Here is a 12,343-nt window from a genome sequence, read left to right as displayed (position 1 = left end):
GGGGGGAGGGCGATGGGGGGGAGGGAGATGGGGGGGAGGGCGATGGGGGGGGAGGGAGATGGGGGGGAGGGCGATGGGGGGGGGGGGGGCGATGGGGGGAAGGGAGATGGGGGGGGGGGGGCGATGGGGGGAAGGGGAGATGGGGGGAGGGCGATGGGGGGGGGGAGGGAGATGGGGGGGGGGGGAGGGCGATGGGGGGGGAGGGAGATGGGAGGGAGGGCGATGGGGGGAATTGAGATGGGGGGGGAGGGAGATGGGGGGAGGGCGATGGGGGGAAGGGAGATGGGGGGAGGGCGATGGGGGGGGGGAGGGAGATGGGGGGGGGAGGGCGATGGGGGGGGAGGGAGATGGGGGGGGAGGGCGATGGGGGGAAGGGAGATGGGGGGGAGGGAGATGGGGGGGAGGGCGATGGGGGGGGAGGGAGATGGGGGGGAGGGCGATGGGGGGGGAGGGAGATGGGGGGGAGGGCGATGGGGGGGAGGGAGATGGGGGGGGAGGGCGATGGGGGGGATGGCGATGGGGGGAAGGGAGATGGGGGGGGGAGGAGCGGAAATCCCGAATCTCCACCTCTGCGTGTGTTATAAAAGCGATGGGGTGGAGGAGGGGATGGGACCCACGTTTGGTTCGTACTGCGGTGGTGATCACTACATCGTCAGCAGCAGCCTGTAGCGACGGCTGCGTTAATAACACTTCGAGTGCCTTGACCGATGAGAGAGAGAGAGCGAGCCGGCGGTGGTGGCGGTGATGATGATGATGGTGGTGAGGCTATAACCCCGTAACTTTGCTAAACAACAACAAAAAAACAACACACCACCACCCCACCCAACAGACATCGGGAAACTGCTACAACTACTGGCGAAGATGATGGCTCGGAAATGGTCGTAACAATTGCGGCTTGCAGGACTAGAACACCGCAGTTACACACACGCACACACACACACGCACACACACACGCACGCACACACACACGCACGCACGCACACACACACACGCACACACACACACACGCACACACACACACACGCACACACACACACGCACACACACACACGCGCTAAATCTATTCGTGTGCGCGTGTACACATGAAGAGGCTTCGTTAGTCGTAGAGAACTCGGCTCCGTGAAGAGGAAGAAGAGTGAAGATTCGATTGTTGAACCGCAGCCGTCGACTCGCTCCGGTGAGTCGAGAGTGGACCGTGAGTCGCGATTTGTACTCCCTATCTCTGGAGACACTGATGTGGGCTTCTGTGCGTGTGTGTGTGTGCGCGTGTGTGTGTGTGTGCGTGTGTGTGTGCGCGTGTGTGTGTGTGTGCGCGTGTGTGTATGTGCGTGTGTGTTGGTATGCGTGTGTGCGTGTGCGCGCGTGTGTGTGTGTGGTGATGGCCACCCACCCACTCATGTACCGTTCCGGCCTTCATAGGTGCTCGCTAACAGCACTTGCCCCTACAGTCTGATAAGGCTATACGGGAGATCTTTGATCTTTGTGTGTGTCGTGGGGAGCGGTGGTGTAGTGGTTAGCGCTACGCTGCGCTACGAACCTGGCGACCCGAGTTCGATTCACGGCGAACACCGGTGACGATTATCTGAACCAGTCCTGGGCCTCCCCTAGGTCGACTCAGCATTAAATGAGTACCTGGTGCGGTGTGTAAACATCGCCACTGGGGAGACAAAGGCGGTCGGGCGTGGTGCTGGCCACCCACCCCCTCGTTCGTGTACCGTTCCGGCCTTCATAGGTGCTCGCTAACAGCACTTGCCCCTACAGTCTGTTAAGGCTACACGGGGGATCTTTGATCTTTGTGTGTGTGTATGCGTGTGTGTCGTGGGGAGCGGTGGTGTAGTGGTTAGCGCTACGCTGCGCTACGAACCTGGCGACCCGGGTTCGATTTCCGCTTACGGCGAACACCGGTGACGATTATCTGAAGGGGCCCTGGGCCTCCCCTAGGTCGACTCAGTCTCAAATGAGTACCTGGTGCGGTGTGTAAACATCGCCACTGGGGAGACAAAGGCGGTCGGGCGTGGTGCTGGCCACCCACCCCCTCGTGTACCGTTCCGGCCTTTATAGGTGCTCGCTAACAGCACTTGCCCCTGCAGCCTGTTAAGGCTACACGGGGGATCTTTGTCTCTGTGTCTGTGTCGTCATAGGTGCTACTCGCTAACAGCCCTTGCCCCGACAGTCCGCTGAGGCTATGCGGGGGATCTTTACCTTTGTGTATATGTTGTCATAGCTGCTACTGGCGTACAGCCCTTCGCCCGACAGCCTGTGAAGGCTATACGGGGGACCTTTGCTGTTGTGTCTATTTCTGCATAGGTGAGACTCGCTCGAAACGCACTTGCCCCGACAGTCTGTAGAGGCTATACCGGTGGTCTTTGTCTTTGTTTCTTCTATGTGGGGAGCGGTGGTGTCGTGGTTACCGCACTGCGCCACGAACCCCGTTACCCGAGTTCGATTCCCGCTCACGGCCAACACCGGTGACGATTATCTGAACCGGTACCTGGGCCTCCCCTAGGTCGACTCAGCCTCAAATGAGTACCTGGTGCGGTGTGTAGTAAACATCGCCACTGGGGAGACAAAGGCGGCCCTGGGGGGTGGCACCGTCCAACACCGATCCTTCATGCGACACGGCGAGCCTTCTTAGGGGCTGTCCATAAATGACGTCACGCACCTGGGGGGGGGGGGGGTCAGACATTTGTGACGATGTGTTTGTCGAGTAGAGAGGGGGGTTGAGAAATGTGACGTCACATCAAAATGCGCAACTTTAAATACATCTAGAATTCTTATAACAACACCCATACAACATCAGAGTGCAGCGCCACATTAAATAGGCACTACAATGATATGAATAGTTTAAAGCGATTTGAAGCATGTTTTATTTTCAAAATGGAAATATGGTTTTGGGGGGGGTGGGGCAGTGGAGACTCACACAGAGACCCATAGACTCACACAGAGACCCATAGACTCACACAGAGACCCATAGACTCACCCAGAGACCCATAGACTCACACAGAGACCCATAGACTCACACAGAGACCCATAGACTCACACAGAGACCCATAGACTCACACAGAGACCCATAGACTCACACAGAGACCCATAGACTCACACAGAGACCCATAGACTCACACAGAGACCCATAGACTCACACAGAGACCCATAGACTCACACAGAGACCCATAGACTCACACAGAGACCCATAGACTCACACAGAGACCCATAGACTCACACAGAGACCCATAGACTCACACAGAGACCCATAGACTCACACAGCGACCCATAGACTCACCCAGAGACCCATAGACTCACACAGAGATCCATATACTCACACAGAGACCCATAGACTCACACAGAGACACATAGACTCACACAGAGACCCATAGACTCACACAGAGACCCATAGACTCACACAGAGACCCATAGACTCACGTAAAGATCTATAGACTCACACGGAGACCCATACACTCACACGGATAGCCATAGACTCACACGGAGACCTATAGACTCACACAGAGACCCATATACTCACACAGAGACCCATAGACTCACACAGAGACCCATAGACTCACACAGAGACCCATAGACTCACACAGAGACCCATAGACTCACACAGAGACCCATAGACTCACACAGAGACCCATAGACTCACACAGAGACCCATAGACTCACACAGAGACCCATAGACTCACACAGAGACCCATAGACCCACACAGAGACCCATAGACTCACACAGAGACCCATAGACTCACACAGAGACCCATAGACTCACAGACCCATAGACTCACACAGAGACCCATAGACTCACACAGAGACCCATAGACCCACACAGAGACCCATAGACTCACACAGAGACCCATAGACTCACACAGAGACCCATAGACTCACACAGAGACCCATAGACTCACACAGAGACCCATAGACTCAAACAAAGACCCATAGTTTGTTGTCCTTCCCCCACACCTCCGATTAACGCGGTTTGGCTACGTACGGTGCGAGAGAAGTTCAACCTACACACACACATCACTTGCCCCGAGCGGGCTCGTGGGGTGCATTTCTGTTGTTCCCGCTCATCAAAGACCGCCTCTCACAGTCTCGTCACCACCGGCACCAGGGCTTGGCCATAGGTCTTCTCTTCCCCTCTGAGTGCTCTCCACCACCCTGCACACCACGTGTCCCACCCATCACTCCCTCCCCCCCATCCTCCTCCTGTTCCCAATCTCCAAGTTGCTTTAACCCATCATCCTCCTCATCCTTCCCCACGTGTCCCACCCATCACTCCCTCCCCCACGTGTCTCACCCATCACTCCCTCCCCCCCTCCTCCTGTTCCCAACCACCAAGTTGCTTTAACCCATCATCCTCCTCATCCTCCCCCACGTGTCCCACCCATCACTCCCTCCCCCACGTGTCCCACCCATCACTCCCTCCCCCCCTCCTCCTATTCCCAACCTCCAAGTTGCTTTAACCCATCATCCTCCTCATCCTCCCCCACGTGTCCCACCCATCACTCCCTCCCCCACGTGTCCCACCCATCACTCCCTCCCCCCCTCCTCCTGTTCCCAACCTTTAAGTTGCTTTAACCCATCATCCTCCTCCCCCACGTGTCCCACCCATCACTCCCTCCCCCACGTGTCCCACCCATCACTCCCTCCCCCCTCCCAATCTCCAAGTTGCTTTAACCCATCATCCTCCTCACCCTCCCCCACGTGTCCCACCCATCACTCCCTCCCCCACGTGTCCCACCCATCACTCCCTCCCCCCCTCCATCTGTTCCCATCCTCCAAGTTGCTTTAACCCATCATCCTCCTCATCCTCCCCCACGTGTCCCACCCATCACTCCCTCCCCCCCTCCTCCCGTTCCCAACCTTTAAGTTGCTTTAACCCATCATCCTCCTCATCCTCCCCCACGTGTCCCACCCATCACTCCCTCCCCCCCTCCTCCCGTTCCCAACCTTTAAGTTGCTTTAACCCATCATCCTCCTCATCCTACCCCACGTGCCCCACCCATCACTCCCTCCCCCACGTGTCCCACCCATCACTCCCTCCCCCCCTCCTCCCGTTCCCAACCTTTAAGTTGCTTTAACCCATCATCCTCCTCATCCTCCCCCACGTGTCCCACCCATCACTCCCTCCCCCCCTCCTCCCGTTCCCAACCTTTAAGTTGCTTTAACCCATCATCCTCCTCATCCTCCCCCACGTGTCCCACCCATCACTCCCTCCCCCACGTGTCCCACCCATCACTCCCTCCCCCACGTGTCCCACCCATCACTCCCTCCCCCCCTCCTCCTGTTCCCAACCTTTAAGTTGCTTTAACCCATCCTCCTCCCCCACGTGTCCCACACATCTCAGGCTCGTGCTCTCTCTCTCTGTGTGCTCTGCGTGCCTCTACGTCGGCCCTGAAGATTCTCTATTGACAGCTGAGGATATACTACTACAGGGTGATTCAAAGAGATGGACACAATTTCAAAGCAGTATATTTCACGATGGCAACATGTCACAATTACACGAAAAGTTGCAAACGGTTTAACGAGTTATCGAGTTTCACTAAACATTTTATAAATGCTCTATGTGCCCTACACCCGCTGCACGGACAGCATCGAGACGATAGTTGAATTCGTCCCAAACGTCTCTCCTCTCACGTTTCCCTCCGAGGTTGCCATGTGCTCTTCCCCTTACACAAACAGCCCGTTTCCTCAAATTTTCGGTACAAACGACGAAACGACTCTTTGACATTGGCGGATCAATGCCAAAACGCCGTTGAAACGCACGCTTACACCGCAGTTACGGATTTAGTCTCGCTGAACTGCAGGACGCAAAACGCCCCTCTTGTGTTGAGGGGTCACCGTCTTGCGAATGACTGAGGCTATAGGATGTTTGTGCGCTGGGAGAGGCATCCAGCGATGATACATTGAAACTCGATGCCGCGCACTTTCAAGCGGTAAGAGTTTCATTCGTGGGCGGTTCGTGGTTGCAGAGATAGAGCGATTTCAAATCGGGTCCATCTGTTACAAACACCCTGTATATTACATTTCGATTGAAAGCTTCTTTCGTGACTGCAGGGATTCATCTTCTTGGTTCTTTCGGTAAAGTCACGTAGAAGGGAAATAATAAAATAATAAAAATAAAACATAATAAAATAATTCTCACGACATGAGGACGGCTGCTTGCGTTGTGGCCGAAAGGTCGTGAGAATTATTTATTATGTTTTATTTTTGTTATTTTATTATTTTATTATTTCCCTTCTACGTGACTTTACCGAAAGAACCAAGAATATATTCCCACGGGTTTAAGGTAATTTTGGGGCGCTGATTCCAAATCTGGCATCAGTTTTTGGTTATCACATCAGGTTTTTTTGAGATATCAAATATTGCATGTTCAATAAAAACTGCAGAAGAAAAATATTAAATAAGTGTGGATATCTACATAAAATGATATTATAAACACACTATCCTATAACTACAGCACCATATTTTAACACTAAAGCAGTCACTGACTCGCAACAACTTTCAATCATAAGTGACAGAGTTAATTTCCGGTAAAATCAATGAAAATGGGGTATGCCGATAACATAAAAATGAGATGTGATAGAGCAAATCTGAGATCAGATTTGGAATCAGAACCCTGAAATTAGTCTAGAACAGCTGCAAAAGTCCAGGCCAGAAAAAAAAGTTTTTTTTGTTGACCAGTGTAATGTATTGACGCAAAATTATAATTTTGTGTGTGTGTGCAATAATTATTAAACCAGTTGGAAATTCCACGTGTCCATGGCCGAGACCGGTCTGCTCAAAGGACGGGAACTTATTGATCTTCCCCGTGTGGTTCCACGTGGTTATAGGCTCACAAAGTGGTACTTAACTTTACTCACCCCTGGAGAGATGATGATGGTGATCTGAGATCAGATTTGGAACCAGCACCCTGAATTTAGTCTAAAACAGCTGCAAAAGTCCAGGCCAGAAAAAAATGTTTTTTTGTTGTTGACCAGTGTTATCGTTACGATCGTTAGCGTGCAAACCTCCCTCCCCCTACCCTAGGCGTGCTCATTTAAATGCTGGTCTACCACTCGTGTTTGTGTTTGTTCGTGGCAGAGTCATCCTTGGCTCGGGCAATTAAATGATTCAGACGGCGAGGTAAACACTGCAAAACAAAGACAAAGTTCCACACACACACCCCCCTCTATCTATCACTCTCTCTCGCCCGGTATAGCCTTCACACACTGTAGGGGCAAGTGCTGTTCGCGAGCCCCGTGTCGAAGGCACTTTAAGTGGAACAACCAAAAATGTATTATAATTCAATTACTATGATGATGATGATTAGTATTATTCTGTAACAGCGGTTGTCTTGAAATAAAATATTATTTCGTGAAAGTATTATTTTATTTATAAAATAAAATGTTATTATTTAATCAAATATTATTTTCTTAAATAATATTTTATCAAATAAAATAAAATGTTATTGTTTAATAAAATAGTATTTTATTAAATAATAATATTTTATAAAATAGTATTTTATTAAATAATATTTTATAAAAAAATAATTATTATTTTATAAATAAAATAAAAATTTAGTTATAAAATAAAATTATAAAATTATAAAATATTGTATTAAATATTGTTATTAAATGACATTTTATTTTATACCTACGTGACTTTACCGAATGAACCAAAGAGTATGGTGTTCGCTGCTCTTTCGACCACAGTTCGTCTCTGGCAATTTAGCAGTGGGGTAGGGGGTGGGGAGGCTGGTAAATAATCAACTTTGCTGCGTCCTACGGCTTTCCAAGCGGGGCAGGACCGCTTTGGTGTTCATAGCGACACGGCCGGCGATGCGGGTCAGGCGAGTGAGCCCTACGGAGGTTGTCACGAGATGCGAGGTTCAACTCCCCACGGCTTGGGGTGTGGGGGGGGAGCGGTGCGGTGACTGCACATTCAACAATCATCAACAATAGACATCCGTTTGGCAGTACCAAAATATAATAATCAGGGTTTTCCCTTTTTTCTGGCAACAAAACTGAAACCTTTTTTTTTAATCCTTTATATTAAGTCCGCTTGCTTGCTTGCTTGCGTGCTTGCGTGCTTGCTTGCTTGCTTACGACCGTGCAAATCTTTCGGTCGTTTTTTAACCCACTTCCCGTGATCCAATCGAGCTGACATTTTCCACACAGACTCGTTGTGCGTGACAATTAATGTTCGTGAAAAATTTTACACTTTTTAGGCAAAAAAAATGTATTTTACATATATTCAAATAGAACTCATTCATGGCTTTGGCTGAACGTCAGAGTGTAAGAGCCCAGAGCGTAACCCCTCCACAGGCCGTGGCGGAGTAGCGCAGTTGGTAGCGCCCTCACTTCCCATGCCAAAGGTCGCGGGATCGATCCCCGCGTCCTCCACAAGCGAATATATTTTAAAATCCTTTATATTAAGTTCGCTGCCACGCATATAAAGGCTTTATAGTGAAAAACTTTGTTTTTACGGGTTATACTTATTTTAAAATCCTTTATATTAAGTTCGCTTGCTTGCTTAGGACCGTGCAAATCTTTCGCTCGTTTTTTCACCCACTTCCCGTGATCCAATCGAGCTGACATTTTCCACACAGACTCGTCGTGCGTGACAATTAATGTTCGTGAAATTTTTTTTCCAAAATTTTACACTTTTTAGGACAAAAATATTATGTTTAATTACCAATTGCTCAATGGTGCAATGCAATCATCTGACCCATAGGTGGCAGCCATCTCAAGCCAGAGGACGAGAGGACTCTAGCCGCCACGCAAATAAAGGATTTATAGTGAAAACCTTTGTTTTTACGGGTTATACTTATTACAAGGATTCATGTCTCGTCTCAAGACGAGGCTCAAAAGAAAGCTGTCTCTGGTGTGGACCAATCAGCTTCAAGGACAATGCATACATTATCAGAGCGTGTTTTTTGTTTGCATTTTGACCGCAAGTATTGTGGTTAATGCAGACATGAATCCTGGTAAAAAGGTTTCAGTTTTGTTGCCTGAAACAAGGGGGAAAACCCCCTATTATTAGATCTGATCATCATTAAATGACAGGTCTACGGAGTGGCTCATCCACATTTAGCAATGCCCACTGATGTGATTTAGATGACTTCGCTTGCTAGAACATTTCCACGGGATAAGCCGCTTTGTTGAGCGATGATTTGTGTCCAGGTCGCTTCTGAGAAAATAAATTCATACCGACTCGTTGGTTCTTTCGGTAAAAGTCACGTAGGTTAAAATTAATTGTATTTTTTTCGGTAAAGTCACGTAGGTAAAATTGTTTTAATAAATTAAATCACAAAGTTTCGGAGGCGACGCAAGCTTCCGAAACGTGCTGATTTAGTTTATTTTAAAATTTCTTGGTTCTTTCGGTAAAGTCACGTAGAAGGGAAGTGATAAAATAATATAAAATAAAACATGATAAAATAATTCTCACAACGTTTCGGCCACAACACAAGCAGCCGTCCTCAGGTGAAGACCAGGTCTGTCGAGGCGACAGCGTCTAAATGAAACACCACCACACTTTAGACGCTGTCGCCTCGACAGACCTGGTCTTCACCTGAGGACGGCTGCTTGTGTTGTGGCCGAAACGTCGTGAGAATTATTTTATTATGTTTTATTTTTATTATTTCATTATTTCCCTTCTACGTGACTTTACCGAAAGAACCAAGAAGATGAATCCCTGCAGTCACGAAAGCTTTAAAATTATTTTATTATGTTTTATTTGTATTATTTTATTATTTCCATTCTACGTGACTTGACCGAAAGAACCAAGAAGATGAATCCCTGCAGTCACGAAAGCTTTAAAATTATTTTATTATGTTTTATTTGTATTATTTTATTATTTCCCTTCTACGTGACTTTACCGAAAGAACCAAGAAGATGAATCCCTGCAGTCACGAAAGAAGCTTTAAATCGAAATTATTTAAATTTGTTTTACCCGCGTGACTTTACCGAAAAAACCGACGAGTATGAATCATTGCAGTCACGAAAACTTAAAATCTAGAATGAATCGTCAACAATCCTCAACAATCATCAACGAGCCTCCATCCGGCGGGAGAGGCGGGGTGGGGTGGTAGCTGGAGGACGTCTTGTTTTGCTCGAGTGAACCTCAGCGGAGGTTGTCCCGCGGGTATGGGGCCGTCCATAAATGACGTCACGCACCTAGGGGGGGGGGGGTCGGGGTCAGACATTTGTGACGATGTGTGACGAGGTGGGGGGGGGGGGTGAGAAATGTGACGTCACCTAAAAATGCGCAACTTTAAATGAATATAGACAACACGTTCTGCTTAATTAAATAGACTTTTTAATAAATGTTTTCTCCTACAACATCAGAGTGCAGCGCCACATTAAATACGCACTGCAATGACAATAGTTTCAAGCGATTTGAAGCATGTTTTATTTATTTTTTGGGGGGGACAAAGTTTTGTGACGTCATATTTGAGGGGGGGGGGGGTCTGACGTTTTGTGACGAGGGGGGAGGGGGGGAGTCAAAAATCGTCCTAAATCTCGTGACGTCATTTATGGGCGGCCCCTATGGGTTCGGCCAGCAGACGGTGTAGGATTTCCACGGCGTGGCCTTTGCGAGCCGAGCAAGGAGGTTTGTTCGCGCCGATGTCTCGAAGTTGTGTGGGTTTTTAGTTGTTGTTGTTGTTGGTTGGAGCAGGAAAAATAAATAAAAACACAACCAACTGTCACGTGACGACTTTCGCGATTGTCGGCATCACCCCGTACATCAGACGGTTCGGTGCGATGATCACGATCAGCAATCTTGATTCATCCGGAAGAAATCCGATGAGCTATCAAGCTCTTTTTTGCGTTGTTACTGATGTCATCAGTTCATTGTCAGTACGAGTCTCTGAGTGCCCGGGTCTCGTTGTGAGGCTATGGGTCTCTGTGTGAGTCTATGGGTCTCTGTGTGAGTCTATGTGTCTCTGTGTGAGTCTATGGGTCTCTGTAGTGAGTCTATGTGTCTCTGTGTGAGTCTATGGGTCTCTGTGTGAGTCTATGGGTCTCTGTGTGAGTCTATGGGTCTCTGTGTGAGTCTATGTGTCTCTGTGTGAGTCTATGGGTCTCTGTAGTGAGGCTATGGGTCTCTGTGTGAGTCTATGTGTCTCTGTGTGAGTCTATGGGTCTCTGTGTGAGTCTATGGGTCTCTGTAGTGAGTCTATGGGTCTCTGTGTGAGTCTATGTGTCTCTGTGTGAGTCTATGGGTCTCTGTGTGAGTCTATGTGTCTCTGTGTGAGTCTATGTGTCTCTGTGTGAGGCTATGGGTCTCTGTGTGAGTCTATGGGTCTCTGTGTGAGTCTATGGGTCTCTGTGTGAGTCTATGTGTCTCTGTGTGAGTCTATGGGTCTCTGTAGTGAGTCTATGGGTCTCTGTGTGAGTCTATGGGTCTCTGTGTGAGTCTATGGGTCTCTGTGTGAGTCTATGGGTCTCTGTGTGAGTCTATGGGTCTCTGTGTGAGTCTATGGGTCTCTGTGTGAGTCTATGGGTCTCTGTAGTGAGTCTATGGGTCTCTGTAGTGAGTCTGTGGGTCTCTGTAGTGAGTCTATGGGTCTCTGTAGTGAGTCTATGGGTCTCTGTGTGAGTCTATGGGTCTCTGTGTGAGTCTATTGGTCTCTGTGTGAGTCTGTGGGTCTCTGTGTGAGTCTGTGGGTCTCTGTGTGAGTCTGTGGGTCTCTGCAGTGAGTCTGTGGGTCTCTGTAGTGAGTCTATGGGTCTCTGTGTGAGTCTATGGGTCTCTGTGTGAGTCTATGGGTCTCTGTGTGAGTCTATGGGTCTCTGTGTGAGTCTATGGGTCTCTGTGTGAGTCTATGGGTCTCTGTGTGAGTCTATGGGTCTCTGTGTGAGTCTATGGGTCTCTGTGTGAGTCTATGGGTCACTATGTAAGTCTATGGGTCTCTATGTAAGTCTATGGGTCTCTATGTGAGTCTATGGGTCTCTATGTGAGTCTATGGGTCTCTGTGTGAGTCTATGGGTCTCTGTGTGAGTCTATGGGTCACTATGTAAGTCTATGGGTCTCTGTGTGAGTCTATAGGTCTCTGTGTGAGTCTATGGGTCTCTGTGTGAGTCTATGGGTCTCTGTGTTAGTTTATGGGTGTCTCTGTCGGTCTATGGGTCTCTTTGTAAGTCCATGGGTTTCTAGTAAGTCTATAGGTCTCTCTGTAAGTCTATGGGTCTCTATGTAAGTCTATGGGTCTCTATGTAAGTCTATGGGTCTCTATGTAAGTCTATGGGTCTCTATGTGAGTCTACGGCTCTCTGTGTGCGTCTATGGGTGTCTCTGTCGGTCCATGGGTCTCTATGTAAGTCTATGGGTCTATATGTGAGTCTATGGGTCTCTATGTAAGTCTATGG

The 12,343-nt window shown here is 49.0% G+C and overlaps 1 protein-coding gene across 1 annotated transcript in view; it reads left to right on the top strand.

Moving 5' to 3' along the window:
- Positions 1 to 618: 618 nt before the first annotated feature.
- LOC144950520 (BAI1-associated protein 3-like) overlaps positions 619 to 12,343 on the top strand; it is a 100,275-nt gene continuing 88,550 nt past the window's right edge. The window contains exon 1 of the mRNA XM_078880658.1: positions 619 to 1,177. The gene's annotated coding sequence lies outside the window, so the exon portion shown is untranslated. The remainder of the gene's footprint in view (positions 1,178 to 12,343) is intronic.

Source organism: Lampetra fluviatilis, chromosome 58 (assembly GCF_964198595.1).
Source record: "Lampetra fluviatilis chromosome 58, kcLamFluv1.1, whole genome shotgun sequence".
Taxonomy (NCBI): domain Eukaryota; kingdom Metazoa; phylum Chordata; class Hyperoartia; order Petromyzontiformes; family Petromyzontidae; genus Lampetra; species Lampetra fluviatilis.
Note: the sequence above shows the minus strand (reverse complement) of the source record. Positions and strands in the feature narration are given on the sequence as shown.